We start from the raw sequence: 20,022 nt of genomic DNA on the forward strand, positions 1-20,022 counted from the left end.
CCAGTCATAGGAAGCACACAGACACTCATCAGAACAGATCAGAAACAGCCTCTGCTGACCAGGCTCATGAAAAAGCTGTATTTTGTGCATAGCACATAGTAGGATGTTGCATATTTTTCATTATTAACTCTGAATCCATACAATGAGGGGTAAAAAAGAAAATCATATATTTTTATCCGTTAAGTCTAACGATAAAATAATATCCAAGGAAAATATTGATCCCTACCTTGACCTCTCTCTCTTATAAAATAGGAATTTTCATTGTTTCACCGGTTTGTCAGTGCAGTGCATGTCCTGGAGTTGGCAGTACATCTTGTATAAACATGAGCCCCGCTGTCCTGTTCCCTTCCCTTCCTTCCACCACGACTTACCTCTTTTTCTTTCCCTTCCTGTGGGTGATGAGGAGTGTGTCTGCTCAGTGGATAGAAAGGACAAAATGCCTTCTTGTGACACCAGAAAGAAAATGATCCAGGGAGTTACAGAGCACTAAGCCTTTCATTTGTACCTGGTAAACTGGTTCAAATGATAAGAAAAAAAGAAAACATTTGGGAGATGCTGATAAGATCAGGCTTATCCAGTAGAAAGGTACTGTAGGATGTGGCTGGAAGTGATAGGAGAAGCCTAGGCTTGATGACCCAGCAGGTCACTTACAGTCTTTCACTCTTAATCTCTTAGAAGTCTTTGAACTTGTCAATAAGAAACGAAGAGAGAGGAACTGGCTTATCTCATTTATTTACGATATTGAAAGGTCTTTAGCAAGGCCTCTCCTAGAAAGCAGTTAAAAAGACAAGGTAGGCGGGTGAAAGGGAAAAGTATAGTTGTGAATCAAAACCTGAAGCGAAGATTAGGTATAACCGGGCAATTTTCACCATTGCAGAGGGTTAAACCAGGGGTTCCTTGTATGTTTCTAAGTCCTATATCAGGTCTTTGATCTGGGATGGAGAAGAGGTGGAAGGGTAGCCAGGTTTGTGGGTAGCAAAAAGCCACTGAGGTCAAGTCCAGGAAAGGCAGTGAGGAAGGTCAGAACAACCTAAACAAGCCAATAAATACGTGACACAACATCCAAAAAATGTTCAGTGTTAACGTATGGCTTTTGCCCACCCTCTGGTTTCCATTTGAATTTGCTATGGTCAAACCAGAAATAAGTCTTCATTCTGCAGTCCATGTAGGAGAAGATCTTGTTGGGGCTGCTAATGGAAGAAGAGATGACTTCTCCCCCAGAACCTCCCCAGGAGGCTCTGCATTTCAGGAAAAAAATGTCTGTGCTGGTTTTGGCTGGGACAGAGTTAATTTTCTTCACAGTAGCTAGTATGGGGCTATGTTTTGGGGTTGTGCTGAAGACAGGGTTGATAAGAGGGATATTTTCATTACTGCAGAGCAGGGCTTACCCAGAGCCAAGGGCTTTTCTGCTTTTCCCCCCACCCCACCAGCGAGTATGCTGCAGGGGGGCAAGAAGTTGGGAGGGGACACAGCCGGGACAGCCGCCCCCAGGGTTATCCCAGACCATACGACATCATGCTCAGCGTATAAAGCTGGGGGAAGAAGCAGCAAGGGGGGGACGTTTGGAGCGATGGCGTTTGTCTTCCCAAGTCCCCGTTAGGCGTGCTGGAGCCCTGCTGTCCTGGAGATGGCTGAACTCCTGCCTGCCGGTGGGAAGCAGTGAATGAATTCCTTCTTTTGCTTTGCTTGTGTGTGCGGCTTTTGCTTTACCTATTAAACTGTCTTTATCTCAAGCCGTGAATTTTCTCACTTTTACCCTTCTGATTCTCTCCCCCATCCCACCGGGGGGGAGCGAGTGAGCGAGCGGCTGCGTGGGGCTGAGTTGCCGGCTGGGATTAAACCTTGACGCTGCGCCAGTGACTTCAGACTCCAATTAATGATCCTTTTTCAGAAATACAGAAGGGTTAGACAAACACATACATGGTATTATCTAAAAAACCAGCAATGGTACTCAGCATGAGAGTAGTCCCGTTAGTGAAGGAACCCAAATTAAGAGGCTTCACCTATCAGTATGAACAGTTTCCCCAATTACTACTGGGATTTAAGTTAGATTTTTCTCCCTCTCTTTTGAGACCGCATCTTGTTTCTTTTAAATAGCCATGTCTGTCTCTTTATCCTACACAGAAATTTTGAATAGGAGTTAAGAAAATATCATCTGTTTGTTTTGCCTGCTGGTCTGACTGTGACAGCTGAGCGTGTTCCCTGCACCACTGATAGAAAAGATCGCGGCACCTCGGAATTGACGGAGCCTCCTGCCTGCCTTGCTCATCTCTCTGCCTTTCCCCGCTACCTTTTAAGCCAGAGAAGAGCTACTAGATGTCCCTTTCAAAGCTGGGGACTGAAGTCCTGAATGTTGCTAATTAGCGGTGAGAGCCTTTTAAGGAATTGAAACGTTGCATTGTTCCGATTTGGGAAACAAAAGCTGAATAAGAACTGTAACACTTAACTATGGAATTCCACTTTATTTTTCTCTAATGCAGGCTAAGCTGCCTTACAGCAATCTTTTAAATGTAATGATTGAGACTATTATAGGAAATACTATACAAAGCAACATTTTTTTTTGCAGCCTAAATAATAAGTAGGGCAAGGTTTTAAATGAGGCTAGAGTAATGAATGCTGTACAATAATTTTGATGATAAATTTCCCCGGAGGATAAAGTGGAAGAACAGAAGCAGGCTGTATTTAATCATGCAAAGTTAAAGGAATGCAGACCAACAAATATTTATAGAGATGTACAGTTTTTCTAACCTTTTCTGAGATATTCTTGCCCCTTTTCACCTGAGAAACTTAGTAGAAATTCAGGTCTTTTGGTGCTTAATAATTAGGAGGAGGAATTGATCACATAGGGTCAAGTGTTTCTTTGATGTAGTGCGCAGAAATTCCTGCTTCCTTGCAGACTAGAGGACTCAAACAATAAGACATTTGTTTTTCACAGCTATTTAATTCATCAGAGAGTCTGAAAAGCTTGCTTTGAGCAGATGTACAGCGTGTGATGACACGTTCCGCAGCTGCTCTTCACCTACTGTTGACCCAAGCAAATATGTCCCCACCATAGAGTTAGAGCACTGCGCAGAGATGCTACCTTTGCTCCCAAAAGCAATATAGTTGCCTTCGTGCAATTCTACATGCCGAATAATAAGAAGGCCTGGACATTGCCTTGCAGGGACGAGATCTGGGCTTCCACTTACTGAGCAAGCTCAAAATCTTTGCTCTGTGCTCCATCACCAGGTGTAGACCTGCCCTTCCCATGCCTGTACCCAAGGCCATTCTCCTCAAAGGTGACGCTCCTCAGCTGTGGTTTCTTCTGGTCTTTGCTGTTTGTCTTCAGGAGGGAAGCACGACTTCAAAAACTAAGAGACAGTAAAAAAGTCACTGCTGACATCTGGCTTGGCGTGTTTCTGGTTGTTCTGCACAGATGCACATGCTTGTTGTAGAGTTAGGCAATCATTCCATAAAGCATAGGGTTGGTTTGCTTTGTGTTGGTTTTTTGTTGTTGTTTTTTCTTTTAAATAACTGCTAAAAGTAGGGTGTTTCAGAGGACTTTAGCTCAACCTATAACAGTATTCACTTTGCAGAGGCAAAAACCTGAAGATTTCTGTTCTGCTGATCAATACTTAGAGCATATATTGATTTCCAATTTAGATGTTAACTTTTTAGCTCTTAGAAATGCTCTTGATATCAATTTTCACCTTGCCTGATGTTCATTATATGCTGAACCTTACGACAGTGAGTAAGCTAGGATCTCATCTGGCAAGACAATTAGTTCTAGTGACTTTAAGACTGCAAAGTGCAAAGATTTACTTGTCTTGTGTAAGCGTCATGGTAGCACGAAATACCTGTGTTTAAGGCAATGACCTGAGAAACGCTTTTATTCTGGCCTGGCACAGGCTGCTTCTAGTGTTTCTTAGTCTGTGTAGTCCATTCCTGAAATGATATACTAAACTAATTAATAGCGCTGTTTATTACATTCATGTTGTTTTCTCATAATAATTCATAGAAAATGAGCCTGAGGTCCCCAGCTCAGGTTGCTGGATGGCTGGACTTTAAGCAATAAGACACACATGGTAAGCAGTGCATTCCTATGCGATTATGCTTCCAGTAGTGTTAGGAGGCACAAGGTCAAAAGGCTCAGTGACTTTAACTACCTGAGAAGTGCCATGTAATCCCCTGCAAATGGGCTGTCTACAATGTCTTATTGCTGTATCAGAGGGGGAATTATTTCTTTTTAAAGGCAGCTACATGAATTACCTCTGTAATTGGCACAGGTATGACATCACTGACTGCCAATCAGAAATCCTTCTTGTCTTGGATTTTAACATCTTAATTTCGAGTTCAGGTCACCTGATCAAACTGATTTTATTAGAACGGTGGTTTATCCTCTGCGCTCTGAGTCCCATCTGCTTGCTTTAGCGAGGAAAGCGCTATTTGTACTTCGCGTGTGCGTGTTGTGAATTGCTCTGCAGTAGCTTTTGCATCGCCGTCAGGCACTAACGGTGGCTGCAAAGTCTTTGCGGTGACATGCAAGCCATGGCCTGACTTGTAGAGCCTAGAACATTATTTAGACTTAGGAACTCAAGCAATCAAGGAAGCAAGAGGAGGGCAGACAGCAAGGTAAGCACTTCAGGATGCAGGCAGCACAGCCAGGATTTCAAAATCAATGCGTAGCCATCAAATTCTTTCAGCCTAGCTCTGTCTTTTCTTTTTTATTGGCAAACATAATCCCCAAATAATAAAATCGTCCCAATTTACAGTTATTGTTGATAAAATAAGTACACATAGGTTACAGCTTTACTAGCCTGAGCAGATGAGGAGCAGGCTATAGGAAGGATGCTATTTATCTCAGTGATACTGAAAGGACTGTAGGCAGTTGCTGCCATTTTGGAAGGGATGGATGAAGGCCCCCACAGGGGGAGATTCCCCCCTTTTTTTCCCCCACTTTAAGCCCTAGCAGAAGAGAAGGAAAGGCCCAGCCCCTAGGAAGCCCCTTGAGCTCATTTCACTGGCTTCCAGCCAGTCGCTCCTTTGGCAGGGGAGAGAAGAGCCCGCACTAAATCCTGCGGTGGGTCCTAGAGGATGGTTTTCCTTTGGGAAAATGAGAAGGGATGCCAGAGGTCATGGCTTGCCTGCGTCTCGCGTCTGCTGCCGTGTGGGATGAGAGCGTCTGCGCGGGGGAAGGCGCGAAAGCCGCTGGTCGGGGGGATGCTGTGAAAGCTGCTGTTCAGTTGCAGAGGGTTTGGGGACAAAGTGAGAGGAGTCATCATGCTGTTAGAGGGCAAAAATTTAACAAATAGTTTTAAAGGCTTAAAATAAATCTACCTTCGTAACCCGACTGCAGTGCTTTTTTCCTTATATATGTTATAGAGGTAATGATGCCTCTACAGTGAACTCAATTAACCTTCTGCAGCCTTCCGTGTGACAGGGAATCCTAAATCTTCTTTTTTATGAATGTATGTGCAAGATTTGAAGCTACTCTGAACTTAGCATTAATAAATGCCATTTCCTAATTGGTGCCCATTTGTTTGTTTTTTTTTACAGTGAGAAAGTCATGGTGGCTGTGAGTGGGATCTAGCGTTCATGGTGGAAAAGAGCTTTCCGCACTGGAGTGAGGTAACTTTTATATCATCATTATTATTATCATTATCATAAATCTGTTGCTTGTGCATGGGTGCCTTTTTGGGTTTCTGTTGTTCAGTGATGTTATAAGATGATCTTAAGGAATTTAGCTTTGTGTCTCTGCATTGTTTTGTATAAACGTACATCCATTGCCAATAAGAACTATGTGGCTCTCCTCTGTCTGAGACCCAGTGCATTTTAGGCGTCCTTTGGAAGTGCTACGGGAAAAAGGATGGGAAGAAAAACCTGTGTATTTAGGCTTCCACAGCTCAGTTTCCCTACAAATCTTCCTTTTGCTCTGTGGTACATCCTAGTAGGTGCCCATCGCGTCAGGAGACTCAGTAGAGTTCGCTCCTGCCTCGCTTCTGAGATCTTTGCATGAACACACGCTGTATGGAGCAAAATGTTTCATCTGGGAGGGAAGATGTCAGCGATAAATGAGAAAACAAGAGAAATGGATGATCCCCCATAATGCATACCCTATAATATAATCATTGTTGTTTGATAAAAGAGAGACTTCTAGCAACTCTCAGTGCCCTGCTAGGTATGTCTGGATTTATTATTCAAAAAGGCACAATCAAATCTCTTCATTCAGTTGACAAATGGGAGCTATTCAATTCAGTATCTGCCTCTTATTTATAGCATATAGTGGGGTGATTTATATGCTAGCTGCAGATCTTCCAAAACAGTTTTAATTAGCAGCATTGGCTATTAGAATGAGAGTCCTGTAGCTTCCCTGTCATACGCGTCCCCTTAAAACCAGATAGAAATCTTACCGTTTGCCAGGCAATGCCTCTCTATTTTATTTTTTTTTTGTAATGCCAGCAAGAAAATGTACCTGTGCTTTAGTAGCTCAGAGGATGCATTCAGGTTTGCAGCTCCGAGGGGGCAGGCAGGAGAGGACGAGGAAGGTAATGCCATTTATTGCTGTGCCTTGGGGAAACAGGGCAATCCTTGGGGCATCAGTGCTAATATCACACAGGAGTTTGCAAATGTCATGAGTGACTTTGGTTTTGAGAACAAAGTAAGCGCCAAAGAGGCCAAGGCCAGTTGCTCAGGCTGCTGGCACTGGCGTTTCTGGATTCTGCTCTGGATTTCTGTGCTTGGAGGAGGATGGATCTGAGAAGGCAGGAGCCCTCATCTCGGCGTGTCCTGTGGTTGGAGCGTTCACAACATTATTTTTCCTGTGTGCATTGTCTGATGATATAAGTAAGCATTTCCCCAGCTGTTCCCTTATCCGCAGAGCTGCTCTGGCTTGTGGTCTAATTGGTACCCCTGAGGTGCAGACCAGAGTAAGGCACAGCGCGGAGGTGAGTTCAGTAAAGGCACTAGTTTGAGTCTCTATTATTTTCACGCATCTAGTAGGAACGTAATCCCTTTGAGGCCTCTGCCTATCTGTCAAACCTGAGATCAGCCAACAGGTTCAAACGTTATTTGGGGAAGCGATGACTGACAGAACAATTGCTTGTCTCTTGTTTTTTTGGTTTTTTTTTTTTTTTTTTTTTTTTACCAGGAAACCAGGCTAAAAAAGCGCAGGAAACACAAAGAGTATTTTTTTTGTGGTTTATGCAGTGTGTGTAGCATGCAGAATGGTCTGTTGTTACGTTTCCACTGATCTTTTTTTGACACGAGCAATGCAGTCATTCTGTCTTCGCATCAAATAAGCCTTTGTACTACTTGTCACCAGCGCGCAGTGGCTCTGTATACGTGTAAGCTCGATGTTTGCTACATCCCCTCGTCAAAACTCTGCTGCTGCTGCTTGCAGGTGGGCGGTTCTGCTAAATCTCTGGGTGTTTTACAGCAGCGTGCTGTCAGTGACATTTACTCTGGAGAGCAAGAAAACCTTAGAAAATCTTAAGTTTAAGGGTGACAATAATATGTGAAGAGAGGACATGAGCACTGGACCTGGTCGCAGATGCTTAGTGTCTCTGCATGTCCGTTCCTTGGCGGTGGTTAAGGAAGGAGGTCACAACCGAGAGACAGGAGGCGGAATAAAGTTCATCGCTGCCGCGCCAACACTGTACATGTGTGATGCTTAAGCGACTGATGGGAAAATGAGGAAACAGGAGATGAGAACATAAAAGTCCTGCTACAAATAAGCCTGAAATACATGTGGTCAGGAGAAAGGGTAGATAGGGTGGGGAACAGCAGGGAGCAGAGGTGGTTCCTGCAGTTTCCAACTGGGAGATGATGGGCCCTGCAGCCAGGGCAGCAGCACAGCCACGGGGAATTCACAAATCAGTGCCTACACTGTGAACAAGTCCAAGTCCTCTGGCTGAAGGCAAGTTAGATTTTTGTGGGTTTTTTTCTCATCTACAAAACTTCTGTTTCGGTATTTTTATTTCCTTTTCTGAGCATATTGGTAAAGCTTATTGTTTAAGGAAGCTTTCACGTTATTAACATATTTGGTCTTGTCTTTGAGCCAAGTGAGTAGTATTTGGTAAGCTGTCTTTGGATATTACACTAAGTGCTTTTCTACTGCAATTCTAATAGAGTGTAGGGCTGAATTTGATAGTGTTGCCTATTAGTGATTAGAAAGCGAAGGGCTTTCAGTGTGTCTGTACTGCAGAATTGGCTTTGATTGATAGGTCGGGCATTATGCATTTCATCATTTTAAAATTTGGTCTTAAAGTAATGAGATTTCCTTTTAAAATTCCTCTTTTCCCCAATGTTTTGAAAACATTTTGAAGGCAGGAATCAGGGAGGAAAAGAAAGAGGAGAGAGAACAGTTTTGTTCATAAACACTTAAATTGTGCATTAGTCAGTGGTACAGGCTGAAGTCTGCCGGAGAAAGGTACTTTTAAATTACCAAAATATTAACATTGTAATTATTGAGCATGGATAATAGTTATGAATTATGGATCAGTCAGGTTAGCAAAGTCACAGCTGCCTAATAGAGAAAGGTATGATGGGAACGTGAGGCAAGATGATTGAGGATTCCCTCTTAATATTTTCATATGCTCCTCTCGGCAAAGGAGGTTGCTGCTTTTTCTGTCGGTCCCAGAGAGCTGTGAAAGCCCAGCGGGGGCTGGAGCATCACTGCCTGAGGAGCATCTGCTCTGCGGGGGGACAGTCGCTGTGCCACCACGGCTTTTTGGTGTGCCAGCCCAGCTGGAAGGCCCTAGGTGCCGAGCTTTACTTGACGCTGTCACCGCTTGTCACCACTGAAAAGTCCTGGCGTGCTCCGAGGCACAGCACCTGCAACGGGAATGGCAGCCGCTTTTAAACCTTGTCTTCCCTGAGGAGGCTGTGGAGGGTGGCAGCGATGCTGGAGTGGTTAAGGACCACGGCTCTAACTTTGCTGATGACCCGCTATCTCATCTTGAGAAAATAACTTCCCGTCACCGCCTCTCAGTTCCCCTGTCTGTAAAATGAAGATAATGTCATGTCATACCTCTGCAAAGTGTTTTGACATCTACGAAGGAAAAGTGCAACCTCAAACCACGCAGAGAATATCCTACTACCAACCAACTCCAACAGGAGCTCCGGGCAGCGCTCACTGTTAGGATATATATTTTTTTCTCTGTGACTGGGGGTTGCTGTGGCAAGAGGTCCTGCCCTGTCCCTCTCCATTTTAGAAGGGCAAGTGGCTGGTGGTGCTAACACAGAGCTGCTTTTCCATCAGTTATTCAATTTCTATCTGGCCAGCTTCTTGCTTTTCTTCAGCTGCATCTATTTTCTCCAGACAAAATCGGGTTTGCTTTTACTTCTTTTTTTTTTTTAGAGGAGACCTGTAACGTGTTTGAATTGTTTGCAATAAACTTTTGAGATTCAGTGACCTTTGTTAATCAGGAAGGAGGGTTTTTTTGAGGTCTACAGGAAGAATTAATCATATGTAAACTGTTTGCTTTAAAAAGTCTCTTACTGGATTTGGGATTTCCCAGGTAGCCATCGAAAGGTCAGAGGCTGGAGGCAGAAGCTGTGAGCAGCTGGAAAGAGGGGAGCTGCAGAGCGCTGCAGAAGGACAAACCATCTCAGAGTGGTTTCAGAAGTAGGGAGAAACCTGTGGTAACACATGGCGTTGGGGAGAGCCCAATGTGTTTGAAAGGCTGGCCTCAAGCCAGAAATTTGGAGCCTCTAAGGAAACAATATACAGACTAGCAGCATGCCATTGTACCGTGCTCATCTTTTCTTGCAATATTCTGTGGTTTCAGAAGCAAGTTTGTGCTTTCAACAAAATGTTCCTTGGCCCTACAAGAGTTTGAAGTCATGCGTGGCTCAAAGGAACCATGAGAATTTTGAAGAAGTTTGCAGTTGGCTGCTGGCGTCTCAGCTAGAGGTACAGTCCCTTCTCCCGGGCACACAGGGCACAGGAGTCTCTAAAGGAGAAGATTTGCCTCGTGGACCCTGCCACTGTCAGCTGTTGCTGAGAGCAACGTCTCCCTCCAAGTGTCCACCTAAACCTTCCCAGCATTGCAGGGCTGTAGCGAGGACCGTCCAGACTCCAGTCCCCTCCTGCTGAGAGCAAGTCGCAGGGCTGTGCCGAGGAGGGACATCCCGAGTCTCTGCGGGAACCAGAAGAGGCACTGCTGCCTGCATCTGTTGCTTGATGGACTGGGGGAGAGGAGGTCAGACGCAGTTCATCCTTGCAATTGCAAAAACGGGTGAAGTTACCATCAGCATCCTGAAGTAGCAACGGCTGTAGACGCAGAGGAATGGTGGGGACTTTCTAGGTTATCCAGTCATTTGTCCTATACCTTCATGTCACACTTTGGAAGTGGATTCCCCAAAAAGTCCCTTTCCCACAAGCTCCCTGGGATGAAGCAGAGCTGTCAGTCACGTTGGGTAGTTCATGGTCAGAGCAGTGGAAGGCGTCTCCAAAGCTGCCAGTGCAGAATTCACAAAGAGAGAGAAGGCTTTCCTCTGCAGGCCTGCTTTGTGTCGTTGCTAAAGAGGTTCGATGAAGTTTAGCTTGGGGGATTTCACCGTACAGCAAAACCCTGTGGGGTTGTCTCCTACCAGCCTCTATAGCAATCAATGATTATGGAGACCTTATAGCTCTGGGTTAAACCCAGGCAGGAAAAAGAATTCATGTAGAAAAGGGCAGTTGTCAAAAGAGAGGCACAGTCAGTGTCATCGATACCGTGCAATGGCGTGGTGTATGAGGTCGTTACTAAAGAAAGTCTTTGAATTTTACAGAACTCTGCGTGTTTAAGCCAAATCCCTTAGTGTTGTTTTCATGTGTTTTGCTGTATTCAGTAGTGGTGTTTATCTGTGAGCCCTTGGCACGCTGTTTCTCAGTGAAGATAATGTTGGGAGATGTCTCACAAATTAGCTGCAGTGCAGTGAAGTCTTTGATTTCCTACCGTGCAGCTCTGTTGTTCGCCCCACTTAGCTTCTTCAGATGACGCAGCAGAGCCTGTTCTCAAACTTGTTTTCAAATTTTTATCAAATCTTGGAAAATAATTGCATTACGTGTTACCCAGAAGCACATTTGGAGAGTTGCACTCACAGAAGCACATCGCATGACAGACACGAGAGTTTACCTAACTTCTTCCTTGCCCGTACAGAAGGAGGACATCTTGAGCACCGTTAACCCTTCCTTCCCTTGCAAGCAAGCGGAGGGAGGGAGATGGCACCTCACCAGCCATCCGTCTGCCGTGTGAGCTCTTCACTAGGGATGTATTTAGGGCCTAATTTCTGCCGGTGTTCAGAGGGACCTCACTCCAAGATGGCTCGGAGCCCAGGGGCTTCTCGGGGCTCATCCTGCGGCAGTGAAGCGTTGGCATTGCTCTTTCTCCCAATGATTAAAGAATAGGGCTTTCTCTTTAAAGACTTCGTTCCTCAAAAACATTAATGGAAAAGTTATGGGCTAGAAACATTTCTGTCCAATCCAGAACACACAGAAAGTCTGGATATGAATGATTTAAAGACTATGGGAAAGCATAAAGATGTTGAGGTGAATTTACTACTTTGCTCAGTGCCACAGATTGTGTGAGGGCTCTTCAGCATGAATTAAAGAAAGATCCCAGCCATGAGATATTACAGTCTAATTCAGACATTAGTATATTCAGGGAGAATGCAGTAACGTAATTGCACAACCAAATGGGATTTCCCATACTGGATTGCTCCTATGAAGTATTTGGTCCTGTTTCTATACGGACAGTGCTATGTGTGTCAGAAGAAATACTGTGATATGGGATAATAGACAGCTGTGGAAGGATTTACCTGGAGCAAGCTCTATCTACTGATAGTTGGCTCATATCCCAACCCTAATCGTGAGAGTTCACTGTTAAAAAGCCCTGTTGGACGTGAGCGAGGATGTTCTCCTGACCTTCATGAGCCTCGATGCATTAATGAATCACCTACATCTGCACTTTGTTCATCTCAACTAGCAGTGGTTCTGTGGGACAAGGTGTTTAAAAACGTGCGCAACGTTTTTTAAAGGCGGTTTAACATGGGACGTCTGTCAGTCATCTGTTGCCTCGTTTTTGTACTGAGAAGATGGTATACTAGTGAGCCTGCTTTATCTTCGTTAAACCACTTGCCTCTCAAGTATACCACCCCCCCTCACTTTTTATTCATCCCTTCTCCAAATTGAAGAAGGTACCAGTTTTCCTTGCCTCTGAAAATATTTGCAGATTGTATCTAAGCTTTTTAATTGTTTTTTTCTTTTCTTTTTGAGGTCAGGTGTGCCAGAGTTTCAGTTGAGGTTGGACACGCTTCCTGGCTTGGTATTTTAAGTGTCATTTCTTGTTCTAGTGTCTCTAGATCTTTGCTTTGACTTTCTGACCGCTTCTGTTTATAGACCTATGACTTTCCTGGAGCTTTTATTTCTTCTAGAAAACGTGGAGAAAATAGAGGTGGCCAGGGAAAAGCACTGTGCCTGTGCGCCTTCTGTGCTAGAAGATCCTTTTTAGCCTTCTGGCAGCATTCTTCCCCCCTGATTTTTTTTTTCCAGTTTAAGAATTTCCAGCAATGGCTCTGAAATAATCCCAGTGCTCTGTCTCTTTCCATTTTTCGGCTGAGAAAGCTTTGCACTGTGTGTTACAGAGGCCATCAAACCGGGGTCTATTGCACATCAGCGGTCCGCCGGGTGTTTGCTGTTCTCTTCAGAAACAGCATTCCCGGAGCCATGCCGTGAGGAGCTCAGCGAACAGATGGGCCAGGAAAGTACCTTGCTCTCGGTGGGTCTGGAGAATGAACTCATTATCCAGCCAGTGGTCTGTCACACGAGCCTCATTTACCAGCGGCTGGTGTAAAAAAAAACAAACTCTGGAAAGCGGTGCCTTGCAGGGCGTGAGCGCTGCGGTGCCAGCCACGTCGGTGTCATTCAGCAAGCGAGCTTGTTGGGTATGAGGAATGGGGAGGAAGCCTGGAGAGGCAGAGAGCTTACAAACAGGCATCCAAAACCTTCATAAAAAAATGACAGGAACTCCAGCTTTTGGGAATGAAAAGAAGTCATGTGGAGAGGGAGTCACATTTCAAGGCTGGCTATGAGATTTGGACACACCTGGGATGAAGGTCCCATTTCCTTAGTTGGGATGTCCTGCCACGTATTTCCTAAAAAAGTCATAAAATATTAACAAAACATGTAAAAAAGCACTATGTTCCACCAAACAAAAGGGACCTAAAGTCCCAGGGTTATGTTAGACTGGATAGGTAACTGGACAGCTTTCCATCTTTGTCCTCTTCAAATGCCAACTGGGAAACATCTCTGTCCTCCTCGTAGCTCAGCCTCCTGCGTTGATGGCTGGGGAGCATCTACCGGGCTGCTGAGCTCAAACCACCTGAGAAATGTAACATCTTCCTTGGGTCTTGCCCGCTCATCAGCGGGGAGCACACTTTGCTAGAAGTGTGGTGCAGTTCTGAAAAGCCACAAGAGATGAAACTCTGGGGTTTAGCCAAAGGAATTGTTTGAAAATTTGGGGCTTTGGCTCAGTTGTTGTGGTGATGGGTTGAGGATTGTAGGAGTTCTTAGTAGCTGCTGCTTCGGTTGCTGTTAAAGATAGGAAAGTTTTTGGCACTGGTTTACTCGGAGGAATCTAAAAAATGTCAGAGTTGGCAGCAGTCTTGGAAAGGCAGAGTACAGGGTGGGAATGCTTTTGTTTATTTATAGTAAAATCCATTAGGAAGCTAGGGGAAATTATTGTCTCTGGGTTACTCTGTGGGTTTGTAAGTGTGTGATTGATAGCATGTTAATAGTTTTAAGCTCCCTGCTTCAATAATATCATTGGGAAATCTGGCTGAAAATTATTTGGCTGCCTGCATAATCCAAAGTTTTATGCAGGCAAAGCATATAGTATTCACTGCTATCGTGGAGCGGGGTCCTGCACCCTCATGGGAGAGTGTCATCAAGTAAGCGCATATCTGATCCGTGCCAGTAAGATCTCCTGTGTCGGGAGAAGTGGGAGGATACTTTAGCTTTGAATTAAGCAGAATTTTGTATTTTTAAAACATATAAAGACACTGAAAATATGTCCCCACAGGCTACTGCTGGGGGGGGGGGGGGGGGGGTTGTGCTTGGTTTTTTTAAAAAAAACAAAAACCAACTAGTACCTGACACAGCTGGCACCGCGATGGTATGTAACCTTTACCATAGGTGAAGAGGCTGGAGGCAGACAGATGTTCCAGCGTTGTTGGCTGCGGATTCTGCACTCTGTGCCCGCACATCGTGCCCAGATGGTCCTTTGTAGTAACGTGGCAGGCTCTACCTCCTAACGCCCCGTCCCACCTGTTGACACTTACAGTATGTCTCAAAAGAATAGCCGAGTTGCTGGGGAGAGGAAGACAAAAAGATACAGCAGCACTTCTGGCTGTGAAACAAGGCAAGCTGTGTTGTAGTGCATAGCAAGGCAGCCAACAATTACGGATCTCTCTCCAAAGCAGGAGCCTTTATATAAATAATACATTCTGGTAATTCACCAGATTGCAGCGTGTATGGAAATACAGAGGGGGTTTTTTTATTGTTTTTTTTTTTTAATGAAAGGGAGCTTCTGTCCTGAGAAAAATTAGTCGATGCTGAATTGGACTTGGTTCTCCTCCTGCATGCTCAGCTTTATACAGAGAATAAAAAAGGGCAAAAAAGAGCAAATTGCCTCTGGAAACCACCTCTTACAAGCCTGGCTTCAATCCTGCCAACGCTTCCTGTAGAAATGAGCCCCTGCTCACACAGAGGAGCTGAAGTGGACAAACACCTTTGCAGAGGCAGCTATGGAGTTTTCTTAGAGCAGTTTCACAGCGGTTTTCAGCAGACTGCACCCACGTTACCTCCCAAGGAGCCTTTACCCTCCTGGCTGGTTGGGACAGGACGTTTTGCTCCTGCTCGCCATCCCTCGCCCTTGTCCTCGCAGCAGGACCAGAACTGCTGCCCGGTCCCTTTCAGCATCAGCACAGGTTGGGTTGGCTTTGGCCCTTCATCTAAGAGCTGGAAATAAACCCCAAATAAGCTCAGACCTCGGTCTCGTTCACGTCGCCCTACTCTGCAGGTGACAAAGGAGCTTTTTCCGAAGTAGAATGTAATACTGGAGGACCATCACTCAGCACGTAGGGCTTCACCGCTTTCCTTAGCGGTCTGTGGGGAGTGTGCCAGGCTGACGGCGAGCTGGTACAAGTTGACCTGGTGTCACTCACCTCAAGGACTACACTGACTCCCAGCAGTCAGAAAATAAAGTAGTAGTTAATGTTTTCTAATAAATTATAACTTGCCATTATAAAACGGAGCACTGACTCAAGCTGACATTTGGGTTGGGTTGGTTTGTACCGGTTTAGAGCAGGAGAGCTGTATAGCAGGGTGTTTGTTAGCTGATGGACCACGCAGACCTTCGCAGCTGTTTAAGGAGTAGTACTGTATCACGCAAAATATTTTGCAGGCAGGCACTTTGCAAACCCCAGAAAGTGTTTTATGGATTCTTCTGCAGAGGAAGTTGCCATTCAGTAGCATGGTTTATTTATTTTGTTTGGTTTATTTGGGTTATTAAACATGTTTTATTTATAGAGTATGCTTTCTAGAGAACCATCTGCATATATGTTCTTAAATAAAACACGCGGGACTCCGCATTTGCAGATGCTGGGTTGCCATTTGTGCGTATTGGGCTGTGTTTGGGCACCAACAGCCAGCTCCGTGGGATTTGTAGGAACGGGTGGAGCTGTGCATGGAAGTGCTCAGCAGTCACCTGAAGAGAAGAGCCAACGTTGCTGAGCTTGCAAAGAGAACACGAGTGCGGCTCGCTCCGTGCTCCATCCGTGGCGGCAGATCTCTGCCGATCCCTCGTCGCACCGCACAGCTCCTCACCTGCTGGAGTCCTTTCACAGCTCAATTTTAGTGGCTAATCCAGAATGACTAAGTCTAGCCGTAATCCTTCTAAGCATAAGCACGGGAGGATCTTGTTAGTAACCTTGTGTCATAAAAAAAGTGTGAATTTGTGTGTGTATGAATTTTTGCACCATCTGTTCCCTTTCCTGCAGTACAGAGTGAGATTTTTGTCTCCTTTGCTCAGTTCCAAACAGGTACGTGTGATGCTGATGTCTGCTACAACATAGTACAGATTGCACAGATTTTTTTTCCAGTAGAACGTGTGCATAGGTTTATCGGTGCAATGCAGGTAGAAATCTATTATGATAAAAAAAACCCTCCCTCCTTTATCTCCCCTTGTCATCCTCTTAATTAAATTGAAATTCCTGAGATGTATTCAATTTGGGATTTGTTTTTTCCATACTGAGAAACCCAAGTACAAGGAATTATGTGCATAATGGTGTGGCCAGCTGTCAGAGCTGTACAGAAATACAAATTCTGTATTTCTGGGTAGGCTTTGTCCTAGCAATCTGCAGAGCGGCCAGTGGGCAAGGAAACCCTGCTTGTAAGAGTAATTTCACATGGTTATTAATGCCCTGGAAGCTGAAATGAAATACTGCCAATCTCTCCCACTCACAGTGCTTTGACGCTGAGCCGTTGCAAGGAAAGAGAAGTTTAAGTTATACTTTGATTGTAATGGGTTTTGAAATAACTAAGATTATAATCTAGAACAAAAGTCTCCAAATTAGTGTTGTAGAATGAATTTAAAACTCTTTGGCTCTCCATCTAAACCCTCGGCCGTTTTAGGTGTGGTTCAGGGCATCAGAAGTCATCTGCAGCGTGACGCTCATTCTGCTGCTTCTGCAAACTGCTTCTGGGGCCAAGGGTTTCAGCTGTTTGGCAGTCTGTGATATTCTGGGGAAGAAAGGCTTACATCTGGATTGCGGTCCCTGCAAAAATGTGGCAAAATACTGGCTTGATCACCCACAGGGTGAGGCGGTGGTGTGTTTCAAAGATGCTTGGCTCTTCGGAAGAGCCACCCTTTCGGGTAATTCTGGCGTGCTGCGCTGCAGCATTGCAGGTTGCTGTTCCTCTTGGCTAAACTGAGAAAGCCTTAAGAACTCACGAATTGAACGGGCTAATGCACTGACACCTCGCAAGCTGTGTTTGAAATTTCCTATCTTCCAATTGCGTTACTTTCCCAGTCATTGCGGCTTCGAACAGAAGCCCAAGTGGTGTTTTATGCAATCATTGATCAAATCGGGATGCAAATGAGATCCTGAAAGTATAGGTATAATGTGGGAAAAAAATTACTTGTATAGATGGAAACCTTTGAAATGACAAAATTTTGTAGCTGAGGCTATCGTAATTTATGAAGATGAGCTATAGATTTTGCGTGGCAGCATAATTCAGAGTTTTCACATCTTGGCATTTCGAATAATTTTAATTAAGCAATAGATTTACAATTTGTTCCACAAGTAATACAGTCTGCTCAGATTATGCACATTTTCTGTAGTTTTGATTTTACTACTGTATTCATTTAGCTCAGCAAATTTATAAAACTAATTAAAACAGAAGTACTTTTTTGATTCAAATTGTAAATGAAAACCAACGATCTAATGTAAAATGATGCTTGCAGAGAAAATAAGATCAATTGCAACTCTATAGGTATTTTATAACTTAGTTTTTAAACTAAAAGCAAGTATTTTTTATAGCAGATTCTTGGCACGGTCCTACTTGTTTTCATGTTTTGAGATGCCAAGAGAGTGAGAGATTAGGATCTGATTCAGCAACATACTCAAACGTGTCTAACGTTAACCGTGTAATTAGTCCTCATTGAATTCATTGGATTTCTTGTTTGCTGAAGGACTTTGCTGAACCGACGTGGTGTTTTAGCGCCGGCACTGACCCCCAGATTACCGCTTCGGGTACCAAGGCGTGTCATGCTGCTCCCCAGTTTTTGTTAAGTCTCGTGTCACCGAGCGAGTGAAAAGAAGCTGCAGTTCCTGGGCTCTCAGCATCCCGAGGCAGCTTCTTCACACCAGCATTTTTCCTCATCTTTGGAGTTCTCCTGTCCCTAAGTTAGTGCTGACAGCCGAGCTTCATTATGGTACGGAGAACAAGGCACATGTAACGTTGTTTGAACTCATTTGATGACACGCCATTGCAGGTTTAAACACCAATTACCACGTTTCAAGTGACAAATCTGGAGGGAAAAAAGGATGATCATTTAATAAATTTATTATGAAGGCAAATGACTCGTACATAAATCAAACTGCTTCATTAAGGGAGAGACTCAGTCGGCTAAATACAGAGGTGACAAAGGTTAACTCCACAGTCATGACACGAACTCTTGTGTCATTTCTGCTGAGCTCTCGCGATGAGTCAGTCTTGCAGCAGTGCCTGGTGTTGCCGTCCCCAAGTCCTCTGGCAGCGATGGCATTTCTCGCGTGACCTTTCGCAACATCTAAAGCAGTCTAAATGTTAGGAGAAATTCATAATCCTGCTTTTGACAGAGGTAGAATTAAAGACTTTTGTTCTTTTTTTCCTGATCGCGTCTCATGCAATCCGCAGCGTTCCCGGTGCCTCCATGATATGTAGAGCAGCACGCTTCGCAATAACCCTCCCGGAGCAGGGTCCTGGTCCCGCTGTCTTCCAGATCTCTTGCATGAGTAACGTATCTGTCTCAGCTGCTGTCCTTGCAGTGCTGTGAGCCCGTGCCTTTATCTGAACTGCTATCCCGTGCCATTCCCGTGTTTGCTTCTACTGCTCCAAGACTACCTTTGCCCACCGTACTCCTGCGGCAGCCGTGGCTGCCGCAGGGCAGCCCACGTGAAAGGCATTTTGCAGGACCCATCTCCCACGTCTGGGCACCCGTGGGCCACCCTGCACAGGCCAGGGTGCTTGGCCGACGCTGTAGGGCTGTTCCTAAGGAGAGCAATTCGTGTTTTGGCCTATTTCACAAGCCGATGCGTACCTCTCTGTGTCGTAGTTAATACACAGAAAAAGGTTGCGGGGCGCTCTTGGGGATGGGTGAGCCATCTTAATTATTGTCACCTTGTTTGCAAATGCTATGTTATTCTTTCATGCTCTGTGCTTTGGGAGTTTGTGAACAACGGTGGCAATGACGGGGCCTATCGGCTGCAGTGAGAACAGAAAAGAGCACAGGAAGGCATTGGCCACACAAAGACAAAATGAGCTAAATTTGCAGTGCCTTTGGAGCTTTTAGAATTGATGAAGATGTGGCGAAGATTTTAAATAACCCTGATAAAGAATTTATGCATCCTTCTGACCCCATATGGTTTTGCTCTCTGCGATGCTGTGCTCACAAGCGCAGCCTGAGTCTCTCTTAATTTACTTATACCTTGAGCAGAAACAGGGCAGGCAGAGAAAGGCAGCACGAACACCAACCCGCCATATGTTGTTTCTAATGATTGAGAATACTGGGTGTGCGCGTCGGTCTCCCAACACATTCCTTAGGCCAGGGGCCTGTGGCACTACAGCTGTTGTGCTTTTATTTCCCCCCGTATTCTCCCCTCTGCCGCCGAAATCTGCAGCCGGGAAGTTGAGGATGCTGTTGCTGTGATACACCTTTGGAAGACGGCTCTTCTGCGAGGATGCAATTGCCACCACCTCTTCCCCCTGAGTTACACAGCCCAGTGCTGGTGTCAGTTGGCAGGGAACGTGGTTACGGTTTGGGAATTTTGGGGTTTTCCAAGCCTCCAGCATTAAATACTTTTGTTCTCATTCGCGTGGCAGAATCCATTGCGTTTTTCAGATTTGGGGTTGGTCCCAGTGCACTGCTGCTTTTGCACATCGACATACTGCAAGGTAGTGCCTGAAATCAGCCATCGGAAGAGACAGGGGAAGCGTGTCATTGCACTATTAGTTCATATTTTTATAAAACGGCAGGAATTCGGAATATAGCTCTTTTAATGTCTCATTCAAGCAGACAGTAACATTGAAATGTATTTTATTTGATGCCCAAGAGACACACGCTAGCATTTACAGTGACAATAGAAATCTACTTGTATTCCAAACTCTTCAGGAGAAACATTGATAGCTTTATTCAAAATAATGGCATTCAGAATTGCTGAATTGCATTCCCAGAGTGTCTATCCTGGAGGAAAGTCAGTGCCGTCATTCTAGTAGTATTTCCAATAATTAAATAATGT

General features: G+C 44.8%; 2 protein-coding genes across 4 annotated transcripts in view; one reads left to right on the forward strand and one right to left on the reverse strand.

Moving 5' to 3' along the window:
- DAB1 (DAB adaptor protein 1) overlaps positions 1–20,022 on the forward strand; it is a 471,207-nt gene that overhangs the window by 224,106 nt on the left and 227,079 nt on the right. For 2 of the 3 annotated variants that reach the window (XM_049809443.1, XM_049809451.1), the window contains one exon: positions 5,536–5,607. The gene's annotated coding sequence lies outside the window, so the exon portion shown is untranslated. Of the gene's footprint in view, positions 1–5,532; positions 5,608–20,022 lie in introns of those variants that run through there. The other variant, XM_049809440.1, reaches the window with a different exon arrangement.
- Positions 1–20,022, reverse strand: part of PRKAA2 (protein kinase AMP-activated catalytic subunit alpha 2) — a 369,728-nt gene that overhangs the window by 15,392 nt on the left and 334,314 nt on the right. The gene's annotated exons all lie outside the window — the stretch shown is intronic.

This window comes from Accipiter gentilis, chromosome 8, assembly GCF_929443795.1.
Source record: "Accipiter gentilis chromosome 8, bAccGen1.1, whole genome shotgun sequence".
Classification (NCBI taxonomy): domain Eukaryota; kingdom Metazoa; phylum Chordata; class Aves; order Accipitriformes; family Accipitridae; genus Astur; species Astur gentilis.